This window comes from Stegostoma tigrinum, chromosome 21 (assembly GCF_030684315.1).
Source record: "Stegostoma tigrinum isolate sSteTig4 chromosome 21, sSteTig4.hap1, whole genome shotgun sequence".
Classification (NCBI taxonomy): Eukaryota; Metazoa; Chordata; class Chondrichthyes; order Orectolobiformes; family Stegostomatidae; genus Stegostoma; species Stegostoma tigrinum.
The window spans coordinates 10,378,738-10,406,589 of record NC_081374.1 but is presented as its reverse complement, the minus strand read 5'-3'; the positions used below and the strand labels follow the sequence as shown (position 1 = coordinate 10,406,589).

Below are 27,852 nucleotides of genomic sequence, written 5' to 3'. Positions count from 1 at the left end.
TCTCGCACTTACAGCCATTTGAATTGCAATGTAATCAGATTAGGAAAACCTTCAGGAGCATCAGGAATACCTTCAGGGGATCCCAAAGATGCCAAATTATGTGGATAAGGAAAAGCAAATTCATCAGGGTTATCATAAGCACAACCAGTAGACTGGCTCAGTTTGCATGAACCCAATCATGTCACCTGTTTGTGAACAGAAGAGCATTGGCTTAACAATAATCTGAATGCTGCTAGCGGAAATATTAGAATAATTGCAGTGCTAATCCCACAAGATGTTTTCAAACAGGAATGAGTGAGAGTGAGAATAAGTGAGATTAAGTGAATGAGAGAGCATGTGAGAGTGAGTGTGTGTGTCTGTTTGAATGTGAATGTGTACCTGTACATGCCTGAATACATGCCTCTCTGCATCTGTGTGCATCTCTCCCTCTCTATTGTTTGTTAGTTTGTGCATCTCTTTGCTTCTCTTTTTCTCTCACTCAGAGTCTGACTGTTTGTTCATGGCTGTATCTTTTTGTGTATGTGTTTTGAATGTGTCTTTGTGTGTCTGTGACCGCATGTCTGTGTGTTTGTCTGCATGCATCTGTGTCTATGTATTTCTCCATATATGTGCGTGTGTGTTTCCATGTTTGTGTGTGTGTGTGTCCGTGTGTGTGCATGTGTCTGTGTGTGTGCATGTGTGTGTGTCTGTGTATTTGTGTGTATCTGTGCCTGCGTGTTTGTATCTGAATGTGTGTGTCTGTGTCCGTGTGTGTGTGCGCATGTCGATGCATTTGTGTGTGTGTGAGTGTGTGTGCCCATGTGTGTATATTTGTGCCTGTGTGTTTATATCTGCGTGTGCGGGCATGTGTGTGTGTGTGTGTGTGTGTGTGTGTGTGTGTGTGTGTGTGCTTCTGTGAGTATGTGTTTGTGTGTAAATCTGTCTGTCTGTGTGTGGCCAATTCAAATTAACTGCTTCAAAGATGTCTACACAGTCTCCAAAAATAACAAGATTAGAACTTTCCAGATGCTCTAACGACATAAATAGAGGCTTTATAGTTCATTCTCACTGAGTTCCATAGCCAGCATTCTATCAGGGCATAATATCCCCATTGAAAAGTCATGAAGCGCACTCCACATGGTGCTGAACAGACACTAGATAGACAAACTGAAATGTGAGTCTTCATATGAACCTGTGATACAAAGAGAAATGGATCGCAGTGCAAACAAAGTAGAGCGAGAGGCAAGAACAGGAGAATGCCAGGTGAACGTGTTCACACATCAGAGAGAATACAAGAGTTAGAAACAAACAGAAAATAAAGAAATCCCAAAATAAAAGGGAATATGGTTGTAATTACAGACACAGAATGAATGAAAAGGTGTGGAACATTTTCTGGCAAAACTCCTGAATAGATTCTGTCAGGTAGAACTGCACAATGCTAAATCCTCATTACTAATCTGATTCGAGCATTCCCACCACACTTCACCTGCTAGACTATCCCAGCTAATAATGTCTCAAGTCTAGACATTTGATCAGATCGCAATTTGGCTGAAAGAAAACTGACAACACTTGAAGAGAGTAAGACTAGAGGGCACTGTTTAAATGTGAAAGAGTGACAATTGAGGACAGAGATAAAGGGCTGAATGTTCCCACATGCTGAATGATTAGACATTGGTAAGAAAGGTGGGGGAGTTTTGTGAGATGGATGGTGAGGAGATTCCTAATGTCGAGAACATGTCAATCTTATGTTCCAACCAAGTGTTGAACAGCAAGACAGGGTTCTGACTAGTGATTAAGAGACACTTAGCATGTCATTATTTGTTATGCTTACCTCCTTGATACACAGTTTCCCATTCTGTTATCCATTGGATAGGAAATACTTCGCCATAACACCTTCTGCGCATTGTCAGAGTGGGTGCCTGGAGAGTCCAGCTCACCACTTACTCCTCCAGCCCCTCCATCTTGAACACCAATCACCAATATCTGGGGACACACACCAGGTTCCTCCAGGAACCATCAACAAATTAGTTCTCCAATTACCCTCTGTCCAGCACACCTAGGGCAATGGTCAGGAGCCATAACGGGAAGCTCTGGGCTGCCCCATTAATAGATCGGGTGCACATTGGGCTGTAAAGAGTGTGTTGGCTTCCAGGAATCCCAGGAGATCTCAGCAGTGACAGTAGTTCCCCTGTGGTGAGTGGGAGAATAAGCGATTGGATTGCCATGGGCTGTGGTGCGGAGGTAGAGGTGAGCTTGGGACGATAGTGTGAGAAATCCCGCAAGGGGTCATAGAGAGAAATCCTTCATGAAACTCACCAAGATCGACACTTAGCGGATTTCTGGTAAAGTTCAGACGAAGGAGCATGCTTTTCTCCGGAAGGTTGCAGGTTGTTGGAATTCTGCTCCACAGGAGGGGGCAGGGTAACTGAATCTTTTTATGGCAGAGGTAAGTAGATTCCTGACTAATACGTGGGTCAGATACATTGGACAGTAGGCAAGACAGTAGAAAAGAGGCCATAACCAGATCTGTCATGATCTCATTGAATGGTGGAGCAGGTTCATGGGGCCAAATGGCCTGCATATGCTCCTATTAGTTTAATGTACCGTTTATGCCAGCTGTGTAAATAGTTGGCATCAGAGCCGGGATTCCTCCTGAGGCCAAGCTTGAGCAGAACATTCAAGGATCAGTTATGGTACCAGAGCAACATCCCAGGCTCAGTACAGAGGGCTATTGAGGCTGGGGCACACAACATGCTGAACCTGTGGAACTCATTGCCACAGAAGGCTGTAGAGGCCAAGTTTTATAGAGCTATACAGCAGAGAAACAGATCCTTTGATCTAATTCATCCATGCCAACCAGATATTCTAAATTAATCTAGTCCCATTTGCCAGCATTTGGCCCATATCCCTCTAAACACTTCCTATTCATATACCCATCCCCAGATGCTTTTTAAATGTTGTGATTGTACCAGCCTCCACCACTTCCTCTGGCAGCTCATTCAAGATTTATAAGTCTTAAAAACAAATGCTTAGTCGATCAATGAAATCCTGACCTCTCACCCATCCCTTCCTCCCACCTCAAGCCGCACCTCCATTTCCTACCTACCACCTCATCCCGCCTCCTTGACCTGTCCATCTTCCCTGGACTGACCTATCCCCTCCCTACCTCCCCACCTATACTCTCCTCTCTACCTATCTTCTGTTCTCTCCATCTTCGGTCCGCCTCCCCCTCTCTCCCTAATTTTTCCAGCTCCCTCTCCCCATCCCCCTCTCTGATGAAGAGTCTAGGCCCGAAACATCAGCGTTTGTGCTCCTGAGATGCTGCTTGGCCTGCTGTGTTCATCCAGCTCCACACTTTGTTGTCTTGGATTCTCCAGCATCTGCAGTTCCCATTATCACTCATACTCCCGGCTACAACTGGTTCTGATAATGCGGTCTCTCCAAGGTCAGTGAAATTTCACTGTTTGTTTGTTTTTTTTGGACCCGAACTCTGAGTTCCAGAGACGCTTGTACTTTCACAGTCAGCCAGCTGTGACAGTTTACTGCTCGGTTTTTTGATGAACTCTAGAGGCCATTCTCGGACCACCCTCTTGGTCTATCCTGAAACCCCTCTCTCTCTTTCCTCCTGTTTAAAGTATCATTGTTTTTCATCTTTCTTTTCAAAAGTGCAGAAACACAGCAAAAGCTTATAAAAACAACAATTACTGCTCCAAGAAATCGAGGAAATCCTCAAAGAAAAATAGCCCTTACAACCATGATTCTGTCCACCCAGAAGTTTTTATTGAATGTCTTGAAGACAGAGATAGATAGGCTCTTGAACAGTAGTGGGATGAATTCTTACAGGGAGAAGGCAAGAGAATTTGGTTGAGAAACATATCAGCCATGATCGAATGGTGGAGCAGATCAGATGGGCTGAATGGCTTAATTCTGCTCCTACATTTTATGGTCTCATGCCAGAGTTAATGACTGAAGCAGAGAACTCATCAATCTTTGAAAGCAGATTAAATGGTGTTTCAAGGAAGAGTCATATTTGCCTCTAAACATTAACTCCTCTTGTCTCTCCACAGATGCTGTCTGACTTGCTGAGTTTCTCCAGAACTTCCTGTTTTTAATTCAGATTTCCAGGATCCACAATATTTTGTTTTTAGTTAGGTAATTGAAGGGATATAGAAACAAAGTATTCAGACTCCATTTCATGGGGAGAAGGTATATTGAAGTGGACAGATCACACTAATACATAGTTACAGTTCAGGAAGAGGCCATTCAGCCCACTGAGTCAGTGTAGTCTCAATTTGTATGTCTAACCCTCCATCCTTTCCCCTGTAGCTGTGTAAACGTTTTCCCTTCAGATTCCCATCCAAATTCCTCCTGAAAACCAGGATTGAACCTTCTCCCCAACTATTCCGGATCCGGACTGCTCACTGCATAAAACTACGCTGCCTTTGCTTCTTTTACCAGTCACCTCAAAGGACTGTCTTCTGGATTTTGAACACTCAGGCACTGGGAATGGTTTCTCTCTTTATATTCTGTCTGAGTCAGTCATGATTTACAAAATCTCCTCTCATACGGAAACACAGAAACATAGAAAACATGAGCAGGAGGAGACCATTCAGCCCTTCGAGCCTGCTTTGCCATTCTTCATGATCATGGCCGACTGTCCAACCCAATAGCCTAATCCTCCTTTCTCCCCATAACCTTGATCCCATTCACCTCAAGTGCTGTATCTAGCCATCCCTTGAACACATTCAATGTTTTGGCATCAACTACCTCCTGTGGTCAGGAATTCCACAGGGTCACCACTCTTTCGGTGAAGAAATGTCTTCTCATCTCCATCCTAAATCATCCTAACCCAAATCCTCAGATTGTGACCCCTGTTTCTGGACACACCCACCATCGGGAACATTATCTATTCCCGTTTGAATTTTATAAGTTTCTATGAGATCCCCTCTCTCAATGTTCCTTTTTCCAAAGGGAACAAACACAGTTTTACAATTGGCACACAACTGGAGTCCTTCATCTCTGTTTTCGGTTCCATTCTGTGTAAAATCTACACAACTGCATAAGGACAGAGGCTTCTTCTCTTTTCCTTGTTCTTTCATGAGATATGGACATTGCCAGCAAGACGTTATTTGTTTCTCATCCCTAATTGCCCTTGAACTGAGTGCCTTACGAGTTTGGCACTGGGGAGGCGATGGCCTCGTGGTAATATCACTGGACCATTAATCCTAACACCCATATAGTGTTCTAGTGATCCAAATTCGAATCCCACCACGGCAAATCGTGGAATGTGAATTCAATTACAGATCTGAAATTAAGAGTCTACTGACGACCATGAATCCATTGTTAATTGCTGGGAAACGCATTTGGCTCACTAATGTCCTTAAGGGAAGGAAACTGCCATCCCTGTGACGCCTGAGCCACAGCAATGTGGTTGATTCTTAACTTCCCCTGGGCAATTAGGGATGGCAAACAAATGCTGGCCAATGAAAGGGACACCCTCATCCTGTGAATGAATAAAAACGAAGTCGATATTAGAGATCAATTTAGAGTAATCATGTTGCTGGGTGTCATGTGTCTGCCAGACTAGGTAAGGATGGCAAATTTCCTTCCATAGTGAATATTAGCACACCAGATTGGTTTTAAAACAATCGACGATAATGATCCCTTGCACCATTACTAAGGATGGCATTATGTTTCAGAACATAATGTTGAAGAACTGCAGATCCTTCAAATGAAAGTCTGAAACGGGAACAGAAATTGCTGGAGAAGACCAGCAGGTCTGGCAGAATCTGTGGAGCGAAAACAGAGTTAATATTTTGGATCTAGAGCTCAGAACTTGGAACAGGTGCCATAGTGGACTTGAATCATTAACTCTATTTCTCTCTCCATCGATGCTGGCAGACCTGCTGAATTGTTCCAGCAATTTCTGGTTTTGCTTTTTATTCTAGATGCAGTAATTAGACTTAAATTCCATCAGCTACCACGTTGGGATTTGAACCCATGCCCTTAGAGGGTGTGTGCAAAGATTGTACGTTTTTAATCTTTTGTAGTTTTAATCAAGGGCTGAAATGGGAAAAGGAGAGTTTTAGAAGCTAAAAATCGTTGAAGAATTGCTTCTTTTTTAAAAGCAAGTTACCTAACATTCATTGTGAATGATGTTCCCAAAACTGTTTACTAAAGCGCTGGGGGTAGTCTCGTTGAGACAAGTTGGAACCAATGGGTGTGCATCTTTTTCTTCACCACCCCCTCTTGGCAGAAAAAAATTCAGGCAGCACAGTGGCTCCGTGGTTAGAACTGCTGCCTCACAGCACCAAGGTCCCAGGTTCAATTCCAGCCTCGGGCAACCGTCTGTGTGGAGTTTGCACATTCTCCCCGTGTCTGCGTGGGTGTCCTCCCACAGTCCAAAGATGTGCATGCTAAGTGGATTGGCCGTGCTAAATTGCCCATAGCGTTCAGGGGTGTATAGATTGGGTAGGTCTAGGTGGAATGCTCTGAGAGTCAGTGTGGGCAAACTGTAGGGATTCTGTGTGAATGATGTTGAACCTATGTGACTAAATGCAGCTCTGGCTAGCAACAAATAGCTGATGGGTCTGTGGACTAGTTGCCAGTTGTCAATGACCAAGGACTCTTGCCTGCCAACAACTATGTAACTGACTCCCAGGTAGATAAACGGCTTACGAGGGAAAAGCCTTCAAATCTCCAAAAGAGAAGGAACTGTCCCTCTTCTCCACAGTTAAAGCCCCTGTAGCCAGGAATCGTTGAACAGTCTCCCCATCTTCCCCTCCACCCATAACACCCATGTTACTTCTTTCCCTGACAGTGAGCGCATGGATGGAGTTTACAAAGAGAGTAGAGTTTTAACCAGTGGAGATTTATGCTGATGGTTCATTGTTGTTTGCCAGTGGCTCGAGTCTATTTCATTGTGGTTTGTAATTCTTGTTAAGTCTGGTGTGTGTTTTCTATCATCATGGGTCTAGAAGTCAGGTAAATAGGGGAATTTTGCATACTTTTATAAACATCTTTCATGTTTGTGATGACTGTGAAAATAGCAGAGCTTGGTTTCAAGCACGCGACCTCAATGAGGTGTAATAACAGTAAAGGCCTCTGGTTTAGTAGTCCAGTTACATTGACTGTGCTTTAGTGCCTGCCAATCCTCAAAACAATGTGCCCCCATTTCCCCAAAGCACTTCAAACATTAGGCCCAACACAACCTATTCTGGGAACAAGGATCAGAGAATAAATGTCAGCCTCAGCTCAGCAGTGTAACCTATGCACCCCCCCCCAAAAAAATCACTGTTTATTCATGAGGAGCTCAACACAAGACCTAAATACTCAACAGCAAAGACAAGAACCTAACTCTGCATGAAAACTTTGGGAGTTTTGCCAAAGATTTCCTTTTCGATTTTAGAAGAAGCATTCATTGAATTTATAAAGGATTATGTGGTAGCAGAAGAAAACACAGAGCTCGCATTCTAGGTTTCAATGAAAACAGCAACAAAAATGCACTTTGTATGATTGACAATGGAATTGTTACATTCACCGAGGCGATGAGATGTCACTACTGCGAGAAGTGCCAAATCCTTTGCTCCACTCTTACAATTTTGTAAACCCTTGTGGCATTTGCTGAAGGAAGCATCAGGCAGAGAGTTCAATCCCTTTTTCCTTCTTAACTGTGGTCATTCCCATGGGCTGCGGCAGCTCAGGAAGGTGGCTCTCCCCTTACCTTTTCAGCGGGAAGCTCGGAACGGGTAGTGAATGCTGGCCCAGCTAGTCACAACCCATGACTGAATAAAGAAAAACTTAACTTTCAGAATTGTGAAGGTGTGGTGGTGAGGGTAAGGGTTTTATGACCCTGGAACAACCTTGCAATGGTGTCACGGAGCTCAGTGGGCATAAATAGCACAGTGCAGAAGGAGATAACAAAGCGTGGAGCTGGATGAGCACAGCAGGCCAAATAGCATCTTAAGATGCTGCTTGGCCTGCTGTGTTCATCCAGCTCCACACTTTGTTATCTCAGATTCTCCAGCATCTGCAGTTCCCATTATCTCTGACACAGTGCAGAAGGAGTTAGTTAAAGTGGAAGGGAGATATACATGCTAAAAAACAAGGGGAGTAAAATAATTAGTATTAGGCAACATTGCTGATATAAAAGTCTATCAATAATGTAACACTTAGATTCAAGTCTCTGTATTTATTATGAGTTGCCTCTCAGTTCTGACGTAACAGATAGCTGAGGATCAGGTTGCAATTGTCCAAACTTACCGAGACCCTGCCAATAATCATTGCCCAACTTCATGGAAGGACATCATTAATGTGAGGAACCAGGCAACAGGCTGGGCAGCAATTTCAAAAAGGACCATCTGTCATCTCCCCAAACCAAACTCAGGATGCTTTTCTCTCATTTGTACAGCGGATGTGGGCTTTGCATTTATTGCCCACCCTGATGCCTCAGAATAATAGATTATAGAGCTCTACTGCACAGAAACAGGTCCTTTGGTCCAACTCATCTGCTCCAATCAGATTTCCTAAACTGACCTGGTCCCACTTGCAAGCATTTGGCCCATATCCTGATAAACCCTTCCTATTCATGTACCCATTCAATGTTGTAATAGACAAACAGATCCCACTCTCCCAATACCCTTCAATTAAGAGTCCAGTCTGTAACTCACTCCTGGGTATCTATTATTCTATCTGTGAACCACCCCGAACCCCTCGAATAGATTCTAGTCTGTAACTCATTCCCAGGTATTTGTTATTCTACATGTAAACTATCTGGAACCTGCCTCCACCACTTCCTCAACTGGTTCAACACAGAAGATGAATTACCCAGATTAATCAATCCATTCATTCAGCATGACGTTAGATTTATCCACTGACTTGGAATTAAGAGGCAAGTAGCTGCATGGATATAAAATTCACTCAGAGTCGATAGCAAAGGGTAGTGCATGGATATTTTTTTCAATCTGGTAATGTAGTGAATTCCCCGAGGACTGGTTAAGGATTCATTACTCGTTTAAACGTTTATATGTAACAGGCTCAGGTGCAAGGAACGGCATTATAAAATCTGCAGCTGAAATTAAACAATGTTACAATGACAGCATAGTACTGCAGGTGCTGGGGACCTGAAATGAAAGCTGGAAGTGTTGGAGAAACTCAGCAGGTCTGGCAGCATCTGTGGAGTGAGAAGACAGTGTGATCAGTTCAAGATTCTTCTGAACTGAAGCGAGGTGGAAGATTATGGTTTTTAAGCTGTTGGCAAAGTGGGAGAAGGAGTGAGTAGACCCGATGGTGAGGGTGTTCAGAACAAAAGACAAAACGACTGCTCACAGTAGCAGAGGAGAGTTATAGACGCACAATAGGTGTTGATGGTGGAAAACAAGTCAGTTTTGATGACAGTAAACATATGCAAACTAGAGACAACATATGCTAGGGTTGGGGCAGTAGGGGGGAATTGGAGAAGGGTGGGGGTGTCAGTGTAATAAAAAATACAGGACAATGTTCATGCTCTGTTGTTTTTGACCTCAATATTAAATGCTGAAGGACATAACATTCCAAAGCAAAAAATGACGTGCTGTTCCTTCGGTTTACATCATACTTTGCCAGAACATGGTATTAGGGCTAGGACAGAAAGGCTAGCATGAGAGCAAACTGGTGTGTTGTGTACTTCCATCACTTCCAGCAGGATGCCAAAATTAAACTAATCCTACCCTCCTCCCCATTCCCTTGTCAGCATACAGCATTGTCCATTCCCTCTGTAGCGTCCTGATTAACTCTTCAATCACTACTAATGCTTTCTCACTCTCCCATGGCACCTACGCATATAATCATGGAAAGTTTACCACTTGACCTTTCACCTCCACTGTCCTGTCTGCCCTTAAGAATGAACCTGACCATCAAGTTATTTACCATTTTGATATGCCATCTTGCTCTCATTCTAACATTTCCATCCTGGGCGTACTGCATGGCTGCAGCAAAAATCAATATTGGCTCCACGAACAATGTCTCACTTTCTGCTCCAGGGACTTTCCAGCCTTTGGGACCCAATAGAGTGATCAGCAACTTCACACCATGAATATTGTATAGCATTTTAATCATACTCCCTTCCCACTGCTCCCGCACTCTAGTCTTGTTTGCATGGGTTTGTAATCAGCAGAGCTGACCTATGTTCCATCATTAACACCGACCATTAACACCAATTGTGCATCTCTATCTCCTCTACTACTGCCCTTTGTCCTTTGCTGTGGGCTCCATCACCATCTGTTCCACTTACGCACCCTCCCGCTTTGTCAAAACCATAAAAACTATCATTTTCCACCCTCTTCAGTTCCAAAAGAATCATTTTGTATTTGAAACATTAACTTTGTCCTCACTTTCCACAGATGCCACCACACCTGCTGAATTTCACCAGCATGTTCTTTTTGGCAGAGTAACAGAACAATGGTGAGTAAAGGATAGGCTTCACAATGATGAAATAATCTAATTCCACTCAACAGAAGCTTGAGTCCAATTGCCTTGAGATCGCTTATTGAATGTGGGTTTTTGGATGCCAGATCTGAGCGGAGAGCATTAAATAATCTAATCTTTGTTTCACAGGTCAGTGTTGGGCTTTATAGCTGGATCCTGCTGTTTGGGATGAACTACAAGAGCAGCCGTGTGTGCAGTCAATAGGGTGCATTTTCCAGTGGCACCAGTTGCCAAGGCAACCTGGAGCCAGAGCTGGACTGAAACCAAAGTAGGATAATCCGCACAGTGGGAGCTCAGCTCTAAAACCTTCTCCTCATCTTCCTCTTCTTGATGAAGGAGATGACTAGGACTGAGGCAGCAGGCACACAAACTGAGGCACTGGACCTCATAAAATAAAATAGCAGCGAGGTTATGATGAACCGGGAAAGGCCAAGGGTGGACCTCGTCTGAAAGTGCAGAAAAGATTTATAAGGATGCTGCCAGGACTGGAGGGTTTCAGCTGTAGACAGAGGCTAAATAGACAGGGGCTGCTTTCCCTGGAGCATCGGAAGCTGAAGGGTAGCCTTACGGAAGTTTATAAAATCATGAGAGGCATGGATAGGGTGAAGACCCAATGTCTCTTTCCCCAGGGTCAGGGGGTCCAAAACTAGAGGGCATAGACTTAAGGTGAGAGGGGAAAGACTTAAAAGGGATCTGAGGGGTAACTTTCTCACACAGAGGTCAGTGCATGTATGGAACAAACGTACAATTGCAACATTTAAAAGCATCTGGATGGGTACTATGGATAGGAAGAGTGTAGAGGGATATGGGCCAATGGCTTGCAAGTTGAGTAAGGTCAGATTGGGATGTCTGGTCAGCGCAGACAAATTGGACTGAAGTGTCCATTTCTGTCCTGTATGACTCTATGGAGCATTGTGTACTGTTCTAAGTGCACACTATAGGAAGGACGCAAATATTTTGCAGGGAGTACAAACGATGTTTATGGAAATTATTCCAGAGATGAAATGCTTCGATTATGATGATAGATCGAAGAGATTTCCTTTCCTGGGAACAGGCGAGACTAAAGGAAGATTTGATAGAAGTTATTAAAAAATGAGGGGCCAGGCCTGGGTGTTAAGAGAGAAACTATTGCCGCTTGTAAATGGATCGAGAACCAGTAGCACGGTTTGAAAGTGTAAATGAAGCAAATGCGAGGTGAGACAGAGATTTCTCACATTGCACATGATCCAGTCTGGAACTCACTGTCTGGAGGTAATGGATGGAGGTAGATTCAATTGAGGCATTCAAGAGGGCAGTAGATGCACATTTAAATAGGAACAATGCAGGAATAGGAACAGGGAAAGGCACGAGAACGACATGAAGTCAAAATGCTCAGACAGCCAGTACAGACACAGTGGGCTGAATGGCCTCATTCCACACAGTAACAATTCTGTGATTGATTATCCATGAAACTAAATAGTCCATGTGCATGTGTAGACATGACTTGTGAAGTTAGCCAGCCAAGAAAAGGGGGTGGTTGTGGGGGCCAGGTGAGTGTCACATTAGGAGGATGGGGACAACGGAACTGCAAAGGGAGCTGGGATTGAGGTGGGAGGGAGATTAAGAGACTTAAGCTGAGGGAGACATGGAGTGAGTAGGGAGTGAGGTGGAAGGCAGTTTAGGAGGATGGGGATGGGGGAGCTGGGGAGAGAGCCGGGGGTGAGGTGTAAGGCTGATTAAGATGCTGGAATAAGGGGCCCTGGAGGGAGCTGTGATTCAGGTGGGAGGGAGATTAAAAGGTTAAGGCTGAAGTAACAGAGATGCCCCTGCCCCAGAGATCTTTGGCCACTGCTCTTGCCCACTACCACATCACCATATCCAATTGATCCATTTACAATCAGAGGAACACAAACTAAGTGACAGCTCTAACTTTCAGAACACCCACTTCTTTCTGTCCCTTCCAAATGACATTGGGTTCACTTCATGTTTCATGTTCACATGGTCTTTGCACCAGACAGAGGTCCCATTCACTGCTATAATAGAACTAACTCCTCATTCACCTACATCCTGGGCTGATTCTCTACCTCATCACTACCTTTCCAGGCTATCCCCATATTCCTTAATATCCAAAAACCTATCAACCTCTGCAAGGTCAGAGACAAAAATCTAGGGCCTTGGTGCTACTCCTGACCTGGCAATCCAGTCCCGCCCCCAACCCAAGGGGTCTAAGCTCTGACCCAAGGACAGCAGCCCCAACCCTGCACTCAGCCTGAGCAACACTAGGTCACCTGTAGCCCTGAGCCCTGGGCATTAGGCCCTGATGTAAAAGCCCTTCTTTGCCCTGCCTCAGGCCCTGAGCATCTGACATGAATATACTTAATAACTGAAGATCCTTAACTCTCTGGGATAGTGAATTACAAAGAATCAGAACCTATTTAATATAGAAATGTCTAATTTCGTCACGCAATGACTGAGTTCCCTTATTGGGAGACTGTGACCAAAGGGTGGGGTGTTATGAAGTTGCAGCAAATGGGCACAGTAGTGTAAAGGGTTAAAGTGAATTTGCAACTAAGATAATTTACATCAGCATTGGGAAGAGATGCAACATCACATGGCTACCAAGCGATGGTTCCCTTAAGCAATCTCATGATGGAGATGAAGTCTTGACCTGTCTATTTGTAAAGTTTTCTCTGTTAAGGTAAACAGGTCATGTTTGACCCTTGATCAAAAGAATCTTGCATGATCTATTGAGGACCCTCCCGCACTCAAGTTTAATCTTACTCCTACAGCAGCTGGGGATGGAGTTGGGTCTTTAGAATGGCTTCTAAGCTTGTATCAATACCTTAACAAAGCAGAGATAGTAGGAACTACTGACGCTGGAAAATCTGAGATAACACAGTGTGAAGCTGGATGAACACAGCAGGCCAAGCAGCAGGAGAGCTGACGTTTCGGGTCGGGACAAAACAGTTCAGATTCTACGTTAGACAGTGATTCTCTAATGCATTACTCAAATACGCTGATACCAGAGAGAAAATTAAAGCACATTACCACCCATTCCAACAGCCATAAGAGTAGTTATCCAAATTAAACATGCAGGAATAGAGTGAGGAAACTGGGAGTAATGAGATCACACAATAAAAAAATCTGCTCGGCTAACTGTGGTTATATTATGGGACTAATAGTGTGAAAATTGGAGTTCAAATCCACCATAATAGTGGAAGAATTTAAATTCAATTAAATAAACAAGGCATTTAAAAAGCTACCACCTGTAGTGGTAACCATGTAACGACTGATTTATTGTGAAAACTCAACTGGTTTTCTAACGCATCCTGAGGCAAGTAATTGCCTTACATGAGACTCCAGGTCCATGCCAATATTGTTAACTCTTAACTGACCTTTGGATAGTTAGGGGTAGGCAATAAATGCTGGCCCAGCCAGTAATACCTGCATCCAAAGAATAAATAAAATCAGCTGCCTCATCAACGATGGCTACATCAAGTGAATGAATTAAAGCCAAGGGCTGGCGCAGCTAGAATTAGTTTCTTCCTGAGCCGCATATCGTCTGAAAAGGCTAAATGTCCCAGAGACTCGTGCCTCCATCACCGCCATCATTCACACACCAGAATTTTCCAACAAAGAACAGAAATTGCTGGAGAAACTCAGCAGGTTTAGCAGCATCTGTGGGGAGAAAGCAGAGTTAACATTTTGAGTCCAGTGACCCTTCTTCAGAACCAACTGGACTCGAAACGCTAGCTCTGCCTCCTCTCTCCACAGATGCTGCTAGACACCTTGGGTTTCTCCAGCAATTTCTTGTTCTGTTTCAGATTTCCAGCACGCACTGTTCTGTGTTTCATTATACCACAGTTGTCCAACGTGTATAATATATCAGCAGCAGGAACAACTGAACTGAGTTCGAATCGACATTAGCTCATGTCAGCTTGCAAGCGAAACATAATGGCTGTGCCAATGTGCAGCTGTAGCAATGTTGCCTGGGTCCAGCCAGCTGCGCAACCCCTCCCGGATCTGAGTTTCAAGGTTGGCAGCTGGTAATAGTTGAGCCTTTGGATTCTGCTCCATTTCACAGTGCATTGCCAAGGCCTGCCAATGCTGTTTGACCAGCCGCTGGTGACGGCACGGCTGTGTCAGCCATAGGACAGCAGGAGTTCTGTTCTTCCCCTTTATCTCACTCGTGTGAGCCAGCACAAGATGAACTCAGCACTGACAGGAGTCAGACAGCATGAGGATGTTGGGGTGATAAGGAGGCCAGAGGGAGAAGCTCACCTGTGATGACTGCAAATTATATTTTTCTTTGCTGTCTCCTTTACACATGGTAGCACTGATGTATTGCAACCCTGAGTCACACTTCAATAGGCAGGAGACAGCTGGAATAGTTAAGTCATTACACAGTGCGTAAACAATCTATGCTTTCCCTATTGTAGGTGCAATGTTGAGTCAGCTGACACGTAAATCCATTCTGCAAGAGCACTGAAAACAAAGTGAGAGAGTAAAGTCGATGGAATAAGTAACCTTGCTAAGCACAACCAAACTGACTCCTGCCAACGGATAAAGGATTGCTTTAGTTCACCTTGACCTTCATTTATATGTCTGTGAATTCCCAGAGCATGAGTGTGTGAACATGCAAGATCTCCCAGTGTTCTGCTGCACACAGAGTTCTTATTCATGTCGTGTCTCAAGATCACAAAGACCTCAGAATCACTGCTGCCACCAATTCCCCAAACGGGAAAGCCCAAGCTTTGGAACATGTCACGGACTTTCTCCAACAAATATGTATTTTTTTTATTACGAGTGGGGATTGAGACAAGTTGGACAAACATTCAAAGTGCAATTACCTTTGTGCCGGACCAAATGGTTTCCTTCCAACCACAGCAGGCTTCACAGCCCAACATGCTGCACCTGACTCCACAACTGAGCATCTACAACAAGCATCAGTGGATCATGATGAACAGCCAGGACTCCAATTGATGCTGCTTCCCTGCTAACTGAATCGAGAACTCCTGAAGCCAACACAACAAATACTGGCTGAGATCAACCAACTCACGGTGATCAGACCTTGGGTCTTCCCAAATCATGGGGTTTACTCATAATGTAAGTCTGGCATCAGGAAGATTCCCTTCAAAATACCAGTAACATATTAAGCAAACACAAAGGTGGCGTGGTGGCTCAGTGGTTAGCCTTGCAGCACCAGAGGCCTGGCTTCGATTCCAGCCTCAGGCAACTGTCTGTGTGGAGTTTACACGTTCTCCCCGTGTCTGTGTGGGTTTCCTCCGGGTGCTCTGGTTTCCTCCCACAGTCTAAAGATGTGCAGGCTAGGTGGGTTGGCTATGCTATAGTGCCCAGGGATGTTCGGGCTAGACATGGGGAAATGTAGGGGATGGGTCTGGGTGGGGTGGTGTGGACCTGTTGGGCCAAATGTCCTGTTTCCACACTGTAGAAATTCTATGTCCTATAACATGGGAGTGAACACACTGCAATTGAGTTATGCTGTGTTTTTCTTTCTTTTTCCCTTTTATAATGAAAGCACTTGGTCATTTTTGGAAAATTATAATTTGACAAAGAATCCATTGCATCTCAGCAAGTGCATATCATGTGTAACAAGATAAGTTATGTACGACAAAGAGATTCTGCTATGAGAAGCCATCAAGCTAAATTTTTTTAAAAATCATGTGATGTGGGCACTGCTGGCTAAGCCAGAATTTATTGCCCATCCTAATTTCTCAAGAGAGTCAGTTAAAGTGTTTGCTGTGGGTCTGCAGTCACATGTAGGCCAAGCAGGTAAGGATGGAAGATTTCATTTCCTAAAGGATATTAGTAAAACACATGGATTTTTTTTTAATGATAATTGTCTGTGGTCACAATCAGGCCAGCTTTTTATTCCAGGTTTTTATTCAATATATATTTCACTACCTGCCATGGCAGATTTGAACCCATGCCTCCAGGACATTAGCCTGGAGTCTGTATTACAAAAGTACTGATAGGAATAGCATATGGATGTGCATGGAATAGTATAGGTTAGATGGGCTTCAGATCGGTATGACAGGTCGGCACAACATCGAGGGCTGAAGGGTCTGTACTGTGCTGTGATGTTCTATGTTCTATAATACTAGCCCAGTGATATTTATGGTATGCCACCCCCTCCCAATTCAAAAGAACAAGAGGTGAACTTGTTGAGATACTCATGCTTAAAGTGGCCTCAGAGGGTGGGTGCAGAGAGGATGCGTCCCCTGCTTAGGGAGTCGAGAGCTCGGGCTCCCAGAATAAGACACTGGCCCTTCCAGACTGAGGTAAGGAGAAATTTCTTCAGGTGGAGAATTCTAAATCTTGGGATTTCAAAGATGTATGGGTGCTCAGCTAATGCTTATAATCAGACCAGAGGTTGACATATTTTTGAGGGAATGGAGGGATATGTAGACCAGCTTCAGATGAGCCATGGTCTTAAATCAAAGATGGAGCAAGCCAGAAGAGCCAAATGGCCTACGCCTGTTCCTTGTACTTATGTTCTTTGTATCACTGGCCAACACTAAGCCTGTAACCCATGGCTCCAGCTATTGCTCTGGGAATATGAATCTCACCATGGCACATAGTGACATCTAAATTCAATAAAAATCTGGAATTAAAAATTCACCTAATGTCAACCATGTAACCATAATCAATTGTTGTTAAAACCATCTGTCTCAAGCACACTGTTTAGGGAAGGAAATCTGTCATCCTTACCCAGTCTGATCTACATGTGACTCTAGACCCATTGCGATGCAGTTAACTCTTAACTGCCCTCTGAAAGAGCTCAAGGAAGCTAGTCAGGTGAAGAGGCAATTAGGGATGGGGAATGAATGCTGGCCCAGCCAGTGACACCCACACCCAATGAATGAGTTTTAAAAAAGACAGGGCTCTGAATGATGTTATGGTAATTAATCAAAGTGGAAGCATTGTAGCTCACTCACTGCTCTTCACACCACTTGATTCCTCAGACCACATCCCTCTCCACATCTTGTGAAAGACGACAAATTTTAATATTTTTCTGCAGTATAAATCAATGTGATTGTTTGAAATCTGGAATTCTTGCCCTGGCCTCAGCAGTGCAAAGCAAAAAGAAAGCTCTGACAACATGTCAACCTTATCAGCAACAATTCAGTTCTGAACCCGGGGCCGACCATGCTGCACATAAATTTGATGTCAGGATGTAGCTGGAAGTGTGTTTGCTTGTGCTTGTTTGTATGTTTGTGTGTGTGTGTCTGTGTTTGTCTGTATGTTGTGTTTGTGCGTGTGTCTGTTTGTGTTTGTGTGTATGTGTGTCTGTTTGTGTTTGTGTGTATGTGTGTCTGTTTGTGTTTGTGTGTATGTGTGTCTGTTTGTGTTTGTGTGTATGTGTGTCTGTTTGTGTGTGTGTGTGTGTGTCTCTCTCTCTGTTTGTGTGTGTGTGTGTGTGTGTGTGTCTCTCTCTCTGTTTATATATGTGTGTGTGTGTGTGTGTGTGTGTGTGTGTACGTTGAGTTTGTTTCTAGATGGAATGACATCACCTATTACAAAAGGTAAACACCACAAGGAACTCATGGCTGAGTTCATCTCCATGACCAATTTTGGTTACTCAAGGAGAGGTCAATGAGCAAATCTCTGACATGTCCTTTGCTAAAATGTCTAAGATTGTAATGTTATTCTCCATCTTCACCAGGCCATTAGTAGACTGTCAGGCGAATTGCATTTTCACCATCTCCTGCCTGTTATACTCTGTCTTGGCTAGTTTTCTGTCACCAATCCTCCTTTCCCTGAATCTAGGGCCTACCTAATTATCAGTGGAAGAAGGTAAGTCTCTGGTGAGAGTATAAACAGAAGAAGCACTGATCTTACAAAACAAGGTAGTTCACTCTATAGTCACTATAGTTCATACTAATTTGCTTGGCATAATTACAAAGGATTCTCCGGAGCTGTACAGAATATATCTCTGCCCTCTGAGTACTAGTACAGAATAGATCACAATCTAAAGATACAGAGTAAGACCATTTAGGACTGAATTGAGGAGAAATTTCTTCACCCAGAGAATGATGAGTCTGCAATTCACTACCACAGAGAGCTGTTCAGCCCAAAACACTATGATTTCAAGAAGCAGTTAGAAATAGCACGTGGGGCTAAAAGAATTTAAAAAAGGGGCAAAATAGGATCAGACGACTGAGTTGGATGAGCAGCTGTGATCACGACTGGCAGAGCAAGTTTTAATATAACTCAACTGTCTCTATCTCTGTGATATCATCAAATTGGATGGGACTCAATGTAACATGAGCATTGATATGAAAATCAAAAAGTGCTGGGCAACATCAGCAGATCTGGCAGCAATTGTGGAAACAGAAACAGGGTTAGCCTTTCAAGTCCAGTACAACTCTTCTGAAGAACATAAGAAGAATTGAACAGAAGTTCTTCAGAAGAGTTGTTCTGGACTTGAAAGGCTAGCCCTGTTTCTGTTTCCACAAGTGCTGCCAGATCTGCTGATCTTGCCCAGCACTTTTTGATTTTCATATCAATGCTCATGTTACATTGAGTCCCATCCAATTTGATGATATCACAGAGATAGAGACAGTTGAGTTATATTAAAACTTGCTCTGCCAGTCGTGATCACAGCTGCTCATCCAACTCAGTCGTCTGATCCTGCTTTTCCCCCTTTTTTTAAATTCTTTTAGCCCCACGTGCTATTTCTAACTGCTTCGTGAAATCATACAGCGTTTTGGGCTGAACAGCTCTCTGTGGTAGTGAATTGCAGACTCATCATTCTCTGGGTGAAGAAATTTCTCCTCAATTCAGTCCTAAATGGTCTTACCCTGTATCTTTAGATTGTGATCTATTCTGTACTAGTACTCAGAGGGCAGAGATATATTCTGTACAGCTCCAGAGAATCCTTCGTAATTATGCCAAGCAAATTAGTATGAACTATAGTGACTATAGAGTGAACTACCTTGTTTTGTAAGATCAGTGCTTCTTCTTCTCTCTCCACACTGCCAAATGTGCTGAGTTTCTCCTGCATTTTCCACCTTTATTTCAGATTCTTGGCATCCATAGTATTTTGATTATTATTGACATGAACATTGCCTTGTCATTAACCAGAGCCATTACCTTTTACAGCAAAAAAGTGCAGGAAGTGTATGTAATGTGGTCCACAGGAATCAGAGTTCTGTGGGTTGATCCCTTCTACTTGCTTTTCATTCTCAGAAACTGTGTGTCACTGATAAGGCCAGCATTCACTGGCCATCTAAAATGACCTTATTAAAACATACAAGATTCATAGGGCCACCAGACCCAAAATGTTAACTCTGTTTTCTCCTTCACAGATGCTGTCAGACCTGCTGAACTTTCCCAGCAACTTTGTTTTTATTCAAGATTCACAGGAGGCTTGACCAGGTAGACATGGAGATGTTCTTTCCCCTGGAGGAGAAACTCGAACCAGTGGGCATAATCTCAGAATAAGGGGTCGCCAGTTTAAGACAGACAAGAGGAGGAATTTTGTGTCTCAGAGGGTAGGGAATTTGAAATCCTTTACTGTGGAAGGTTTTCAAAGCTGGGTCACTTAGGCTAAATTATTCAAGGCTGAGATAGACAGATTTTCAGTCAGTAAGGGAATCAATTGTTATTGGAAAAAGGCAGGAAAGTGGGATCAAGGATTGTCAGATCAGTCATGATCTCATTGAATGCAGAGAGACTCGACGGGTTGAATGGCTTACATCTGCTCCTATATCTCTGATTTTATGATCTCTAAGCTGCTGTTACAAGATTACAGTGAAGTTTGATTTACAAGAATGGTTCAGGAGATGAGAAGTTCCAGCAATGTGGTTAGATTAGTGCAGCATGGCTTGCTCTTATTTGAGAAAAATACGATGAGAGATGTGGTAGAGGTGTTCATAATCACACAGGCTGTGAACAAATGGATGGGTGGAAATTATTTCCATATTAAAAAGTGTCAGATAGGGCTCACTTGGTAGTGAAATCTCCTCTTGAATCTCAAGGTGCTTGGATTCAGGCCTCAGAGTGTGACCATCACACCATGAAAAATAGGAGCATATGCTTGCTCCACCATTCAACAGGATCATGGCTGACCCAACACTCCTCACGTGAACTTTCCTGGCCTTACTCTGTGACTCTTGGTTCCCCTATTGATTAAAAATTTACCTCTCTCAACTTAAATATTCACAAGAATGCTGTCTCCGCAGCTCTCAGTCCCCAGGAGTTCCAAAGATTCTCACCCCTGACAGAAAAAAAAATTCCTCCTCATCTCCATCTTAAAGTGGTGTCCCTTTCTTCTGAGGCAAATACAATGACGCGTTCCAGAACGGGAACCGGAAAGTTATCTGAGGAGAAACTAGCACCAAATCACATTAATATTAAATGGCCACAGATCAGCAATGAGCAGAAACCCGGCAGCTGGCAGAATATGTTTTATCCCTGTGTGCCTTTTTTTCTGTAACTGCATCATCTGTGTGGGCTACACACACCTCAGGATTGAGGGGAAAAGGGGAAGCTGGATGAGTTCCTGTCGTTGACAGCAGGCATGGACAGAAGGGGCTGAATGGTCTCCTTTGCTATGCTGTAAGCGTTCTATGAATCTGTGACTCTTCTTAATCTGCTGCAGTCTGTGTGGTAAAGGTGTTGACGTAATATTAGGTGGGGAGTCAGGGTTCTGATCTATTGGCCACTCTCAATTGTCATTGTTCATGCATTCGAGAGCTAGAAGCCTGCCTTTCACTGCCCCACCAGCAGCAAAGCACTGAAAACTAACACACTATAACCAACAAGGGAGAAGGCAATTAGATCACACAGAGACACAATGCAATGCATTCCCTACCTTACTCAACAAGGAACATGAAATAATCAAACCATGCTGTTAGTGCCCTGTGAAACTGCATACATTTAAATCATTTTCCAGCACCTTGGATCTCCCCAGTGGATTATGTATGGTGTGTGTATGAGAGAGAGAGAGAGGGGGGGAGATGGACATACAGACAGAATAACAAGGGAAGATTAGCGTGAACAATAGTGTCAATTACTGAGTGTATCCATGTCTGGTAACCATGCACACACACTCTGCAACCTAACAATTGCAATGAAGTGGCACAGAGCAAACACAAGCTTGATTGGAGAGACCAACTATCAGTGCAGCACACAAGCACCACATCGCATTAATATTAAATGGCCATGGATCAGCAATGAGCAGAAATCTGGGAGCAGGCAGATTCTGTTTTATCTCTGTGTGCCTTTTTATTGTAGCTGCATCATCTGTGTGGGTTACTCACACCAGAGAAATTGAGGGGTAGCAGAAATAGGGAGGCAGGAAACTGCTAAAGGTACAAGACAAATTCATGTGAGAATAAATAGCCTTGCGACCATTCATAAAGGTTTGCTAATTCTGCAAAGCAACTACTCTCATTATGCTTCCTCTAAGAGTGGTATTATATTGCTTAAGACTGCCATCAAGGCAAGGGTGATTCATGATGCTCGTACTCAGAGGTATAGTTCACCCCTTGCTATCGATACAGAGGTCACAAACTGGGGCAGCTCTCATCTCATTCTCACATTACGTTGTGGTCTTGCTGGCCCGAATGAAAAGCACACACATTTACATCCAATTGTAATTCAAATCAGCTAAAGCCAAAGATTGTCATTGCTATCATCACCAAGACCATCTGTTTCCATCTTAGTAGCATCACTCCCGTCTCAATTTGCCTATTGCTGCAACCTTCAACCATTCCTTTATTACCCATAACCAAACTACTCCAGACCTGGCAGCACTCCCGTATCCTAATCTGTTTAAACTTGAGCTCGTCCAAAACTCTGCTGCCTTTGTTTTAACTCATGTCTGAGCCCCATTTTGTGTTTTTCCCCTCATGCTCGCTGACCTACACTGGCTCCTGGCCAAGCAGCTGATTTGCAACATAGAAACACGCAAAATATGAGCTTAATAGGTCACTTGGCCCTTCAAAGCTGTTAAGCCATTTAACCTGATCATGGTTGATCATCCAACTCAGTACCCTGTCCCCAATTTGTCCCCATAACTTTTGATCCCTTTAGCCCCTAGAATGGGACGGCACAGTGGTTCAATGTTTAGCACAGTTACCTCACAGCACCAGGGACCCAAGTTCAATTCCACCCTCAGACGACTGCCTGTGTGGAGTCTGTACATTCTCCCTGTGTCTGCGTGGGTTTCCTCCGGGTGCTCTGGTTTCCTCCCACAGTCCAAAGATGCACAGGTTAGATGGATTGGACATGCCACATTGCCTGTAGTGTTCGGGCATGTGTAGATTAGATGGGCTAGAGGTGGATGGGTCTGGGTGAGATGCTCTGAGGGTCAGTGTGGGCTTGTTGGGCCAAAAGGCCAAAGTTTCCACACTGTAGGAATGCTATATTTAAAAAAAAACTTCAGCTAACCGGTTCTTGAAAACTTTCAATATTTTGTCCTGAATGTCCTTCTGTGACAGAGAATTCCACAGGCTCACCACTCCCTTGGTGAAGATATTTCTCCTTATGTCAGTCCTAACTGGCCTTTTTTTCTGTATATAGATCATAGAATCCCTGTTTCTATAAATATATCCAGCCCAAGAACTCTCCAAAACATCTGCACCCATCCAGATCTAGATTCCTTGATTCTTTGATTTTAATCATTCCTCCATTGACAGCAAGTCATTTGATCATTGGGGCCCAAGTTCCACAACACTGTCCAGCGTGAGACACTCCTTCGACTCTACTTCTTCAGTCAAGCTTTTGGCCTAATATCTTGGTATATGGTCCAGTGTCAGTCTTGTTTTTACAATGTCCCTTTGAAAGTGCTGTCTTATTATGTAAAGGCTCTATCTAAGTTGTTGACGGAGTGTCACTAACTTTTTTTTATTCATTCACAGGATGAGAGCATTGCTGGCTAGGCAACATTTGTTGTCCATCCCTAATTGCCCAGAGGGCAGTTCAGAGTCGAACACATTGCTGTGGGTCCGGAATCACATGTAGGCCAGACCAGGTAAGGACGGCAGTTTCCTTCTCTAAGGAGCATGAGTGAACCAGATGGGTTTTATCGACAATCGACAATGGATTCACGGTCATCTTTTAGATTCTTAATTCCAGAGATTTATTGAATCCAAATTCCACCATCTGCTGTGGCGGGATTCGAACCCGGGTCCTCAGAACTTTGTCTGTGTCTTCCAGCGATAATGCGGCTAGGCCATCACCTCCCCCATGATGCATCAGAGAGTGAAATAACTGCTGAGTGGCCTGTATCCCGTCCCCAAGTCACCCTTCATTTACACATGCATAGTACATGGACTCTGACCAGCCAGCTCAGAGTCAGTCCCTGGGGTGAGGAGACTTCTGCGACTTCTGTTTTTATCTGTCAGCCAGGGCTCCCTGGTTTGCCCAGGTTAACAGCCCCACTTGGGAATCTCAGACCCAATGAGATCCACCTGGCCAACTTTGTTCTTGTCACAACAGCCTTGCTATGTTGAATCTACACCATCTGTTTCAGGTTGGACAGAGCTCACAGGTTAGAAACATTAAAGCTCTGATGGGTCACTCTCCAATCCTTGCTCCCATCCATACCCAGTGGCCATCGTATACAATTTGGAAAAACTCCCTTTTCATCCAAAATAGCACTGACCCTGTCCCCACTAAACATTTGCCCATAGTCGGCCTGTGTTTTTACAATGCCAATGATAACAGTGTCAGCCTCTGTCTGTCAGGCTGATACTTGCATGATGGCAAGAATGTTTTTTAAATTGCACAGTTTGGCAGAGTACGTGTCTAATAACTCATAACTAACTTTCATCTTTGAGAACTAGAATTCCACAATTTTTAGGTTGATTCAGACAGTTTGGTCCAAGTAAATAGTGCAAATTGGGCGGCATGGTGGCTCAGTGGTTAGCACTGCAGCCTCACAGCGCCAGGGGCCCGGGTTCAATTCCAGCCTCCGGCGACTGTCTGTGTGGAGTTTGCACATTTTTCCCGTGTCTGCGTGGGTTTCCTCCAGGTGCTCCAGTTTCCTCCCACAGTCCAAAGATGGGCAGGCTAGGTGGGTTGGCCATGCTAAATTGCCTGTAGTGTTCAGGCATGTGTGGGTTATGGGGGAAAGGGCCTGGGTGGGATGCTTCAAGGGGCGGTGTAGACTTGTTGGGCCGAAGGGCCTGTTCCCACACTGGAGGGAATCTAATCTAATTTAAAACAAGTAAATAACCCATAGCACCTAAACATGTTTCAAAGCCTTTCAGGGGACTGTAAACAAAATTTAACACTGAGCTAGACATGGTGGAGAAGATGTTTCCACTAGGACAACAAGGGCCGAATGGCACAGCCTCAGAGAGAAGGTATGATCCTTTAGAACTGAGATGAAGAGGAATTTCTTCAGCCAGAGGGTGGGAAATCTGTAGAACTTGTTGGTGCAGAAGGCTGTGGAGACCAATTCATTGAGTGCCTTTAAGACAGAGTAGATATATTCTTGATTAGTAAAGGGATCATGGATTATGGGGAGAAGGCAGGAGGTGGGATTGACAGACAAATCAGCCACAATAAATGGCAGAATAGACTCAATGGGCTGAATAGCTTAACTCTGCTCTATACTAATGGTTTTAAAGGCGATATTAGAGCAGGGGATCTAAAGTTTGCCAAAAAGGTAAGTGGGAAGGAGAACCTTTTGGAGCAAAGAGCTACAGGAAAGGTTTAGGTCCAGAATTTAAAGCTCTTTGGCATTCAGATCCCAGTATCTTGTATGTCTTAGTTTCCGTGGGAACCATCTGGGAGTAGATTCACTGTCACTAATCCATTTTATGGTTAAAACTCTACATTACTGACACCCAGTGGAGTTGGAAGCTCACATGACATCTCCAGCAGAAGATAAGATCAATCTTCATTAAGCAGAATATGCCAATTACCTAAGGCTCAAAGCACGGTACCTCAAGTTCAACTTAAAGAGTAAGGTCACATTCCTACAAATGAAACATTCTCAAACAGTTTTACTAACAAGCACAGAATTAGTGTAGCGCTAGACACAACTGGTTAGCTCCTCCCAGGTATGGTCCTTTCTTGATATTTTTTACCCAATTTGTTCAGATGTTATGACACAACTGTAGATTTAGTCAGTGAAATAACTCCAAAGAGGCTAGTGTCTCATCACCAAGTCCCCCTTTATTTACATGTGGAAAGCATTTGATCCAACTCGCTCAAAGCCAGGTCTCGGAATGAATAAAATCTCTGACACTCCTGTTTATTCCTGTAAGCCAGGGCTCCCTGATTTCACCAGGTTAAAGCCCCAATCAGGGAACACATACTCTATGAGGTCCAGCTGGCTGACCTCATTGTGATCCCCACGGGTGTGATTTGAACCCAGGTCTCTAATCCCGAGCTAGGGAAATTCCAGTGGTAATGTTATCATATGTGTAGCCACAGTTCTTTGTGTCCTGATAAGTGGAGTGTATCTTATGATGTCAGTTAACCCTTTGAGGTCCTGACTATATTATAATACAAGGGTAATTGATTATCCAAGTCTGTTGAAGACCTCTGTAGTAGGTAGGAGACTGCCGCATAGTACAACGTCACTGAGCTAATAGTCCAGAGACACTAGCTAATGCTCTGCAGACTCCGTTTCAAATCTCACCACAACAGTTGGTGGCATTGAGTGGATGCTAAGATAGCCCCAGTAATGGGTTGACCATGACAACAACCATCAGTTGTAAGCAAACCTTTGGGCTGTCTCTAGCACCTCTTAGGGAAAGAACTCTTACTGGCCTACCCTTTCTGTGACTCTCAATTACTGACTCATTACTACCTCCTGAAATGGTGTAGCAAACCACTCAGTTCTAGGACAACTTGAATGGGCAATAAATGCTGGCCATGTCAATGATACCTACATGCCGTGAAATAATTTTTAAAAATTACAGCAGACAGGGGAAACAATAAATACGTCAAAATCACCTTGCACACAAGCAACTGTCAGGGCACAAAGGGAGAGGCACAACACACTCAAATCCCAAGAGGATCTAAAAGCAAGATGATTACCCTCGGGTAGCCACAGCCTCCAATTTGTGGTCATTTGTTGTCGAACAACAGAACAGTAATTTACAGTGCAATGCCAGGCTAGTCATCACATGATACCAAGTCATTTACTCTCCAGTCAACATGTCGAGGTAGGGTCAAGGTGAAGCTGATGATTGACGGCAGTCAGTCTCTGTTTGACTATTTTACTGCAGGTTCCATCATTACCGGACAAAACATTGTCAGATATTAACAAGAACAGCAGGGTACAGGCAAAGAGATGGCAGGCACCGAGGTACAAATGTTGAATCTGCTCACCTGAACTATCTCTCTCCTTACCAGGTCCGTTCCCCCCGTTGAAAATAAATATCAGGGCCGAAGTGAGTCACCTGAACCATTTCAAACAAAAGCCATCGAGCTTTCAGTCGTTAGAGTCACAACGCACATTCAGCTCAAGGACAATTTAAATACAAAGAAAAGATCTCCATTTGGAAATTCTGGAGATGAGGGTGGCAATGAAAGGGAGAGTAAGAGATGAGAAAGCAAAAGATAAAGGGAGAGAGAAGCAGCATGAGAATTAAAGAATGAAAGACAGAGAGCGAAGACAGAAACGGACGGATAGATACAGTAATCTGCTAAGCCAGCCTGTGAATTATCCCTTTCAAAATCTCCTCACTGCTGAATGCAATAGATGTAATCATCTCAGGAATGGATGCAATCAGCTGTTAGCCCTCTCCCCTCGACAGACAGCACTCCAGACCCTCCCCATGACAGATGAGAGAGAGAGGTCCACATTCCAAACTCCCCATTACCACAGAGAATACCCTCTCAAATCTGATTAGTATTTTTCAAAGCATAATAACCAGCCTCTTCTGCCTTTTTTATACCAAGGACTCAGAAAGGGCCAATTACTAATTGGTTGCCATGGATACATGGCAGGAATCCGTACGAGGAAGACCAGGAACTGATTTTCTTGCAGCAAGGATGAAAGAACGGATGACAAGGCGTCACTATTAATTAGCACAATAAACAAGAATCCGCCTAAATAAACAAACCATCTCTGACAGCTCAAGGAGCCGGTTTAAAATGCCGCTCCAGTGAGCTGCAAGACTTACCAGACACCTGCCTGGAGATGGCTGGTTATGTCGAGTCAGGTTTGGTATCACATTCCTGCTGCGTGCTCCTTCTTCTGATGCCAAGAGGGAGAGCCCTCTGCACCCACACCAGCCAGATCCCGTCTCTCCCAGATACTCTGGGAATGCCGTTTCCTGCCAGTGGCGGGGGAGGTGGAGAGAGCTGGAAAGAGGAGGATGCTGCAGAATCAGCATCACACACAGACACACACAGACACAGACACACAGAGTCACAGAGTCACATACATACACACACACACACACACACACAGTCACGTACATATACACACACAGT

The 27,852-nt window shown here is 44.0% G+C and overlaps 1 protein-coding gene across 13 annotated transcripts in view; it reads right to left on the bottom strand.

Annotated features, from left to right (window-relative positions):
* plekha6 (pleckstrin homology domain containing, family A member 6) overlaps positions 1-27,852 on the bottom strand; it is a 351,695-nt gene that overhangs the window by 277,448 nt on the left and 46,395 nt on the right. Inside the window, exon 1 of one of the 13 annotated variants that reach the window (XM_048553361.2) lies at positions 27,540-27,850. The exons of 11 other annotated variants lie outside the window; for them this stretch is intronic. The gene's annotated coding sequence lies outside the window, so the exon portion shown is untranslated. Of the gene's footprint in view, positions 1-26,742; positions 27,018-27,539; positions 27,851-27,852 lie in introns of those variants that run through there. One more of the 13 variants, XM_048553362.2, reaches the window with a different exon arrangement.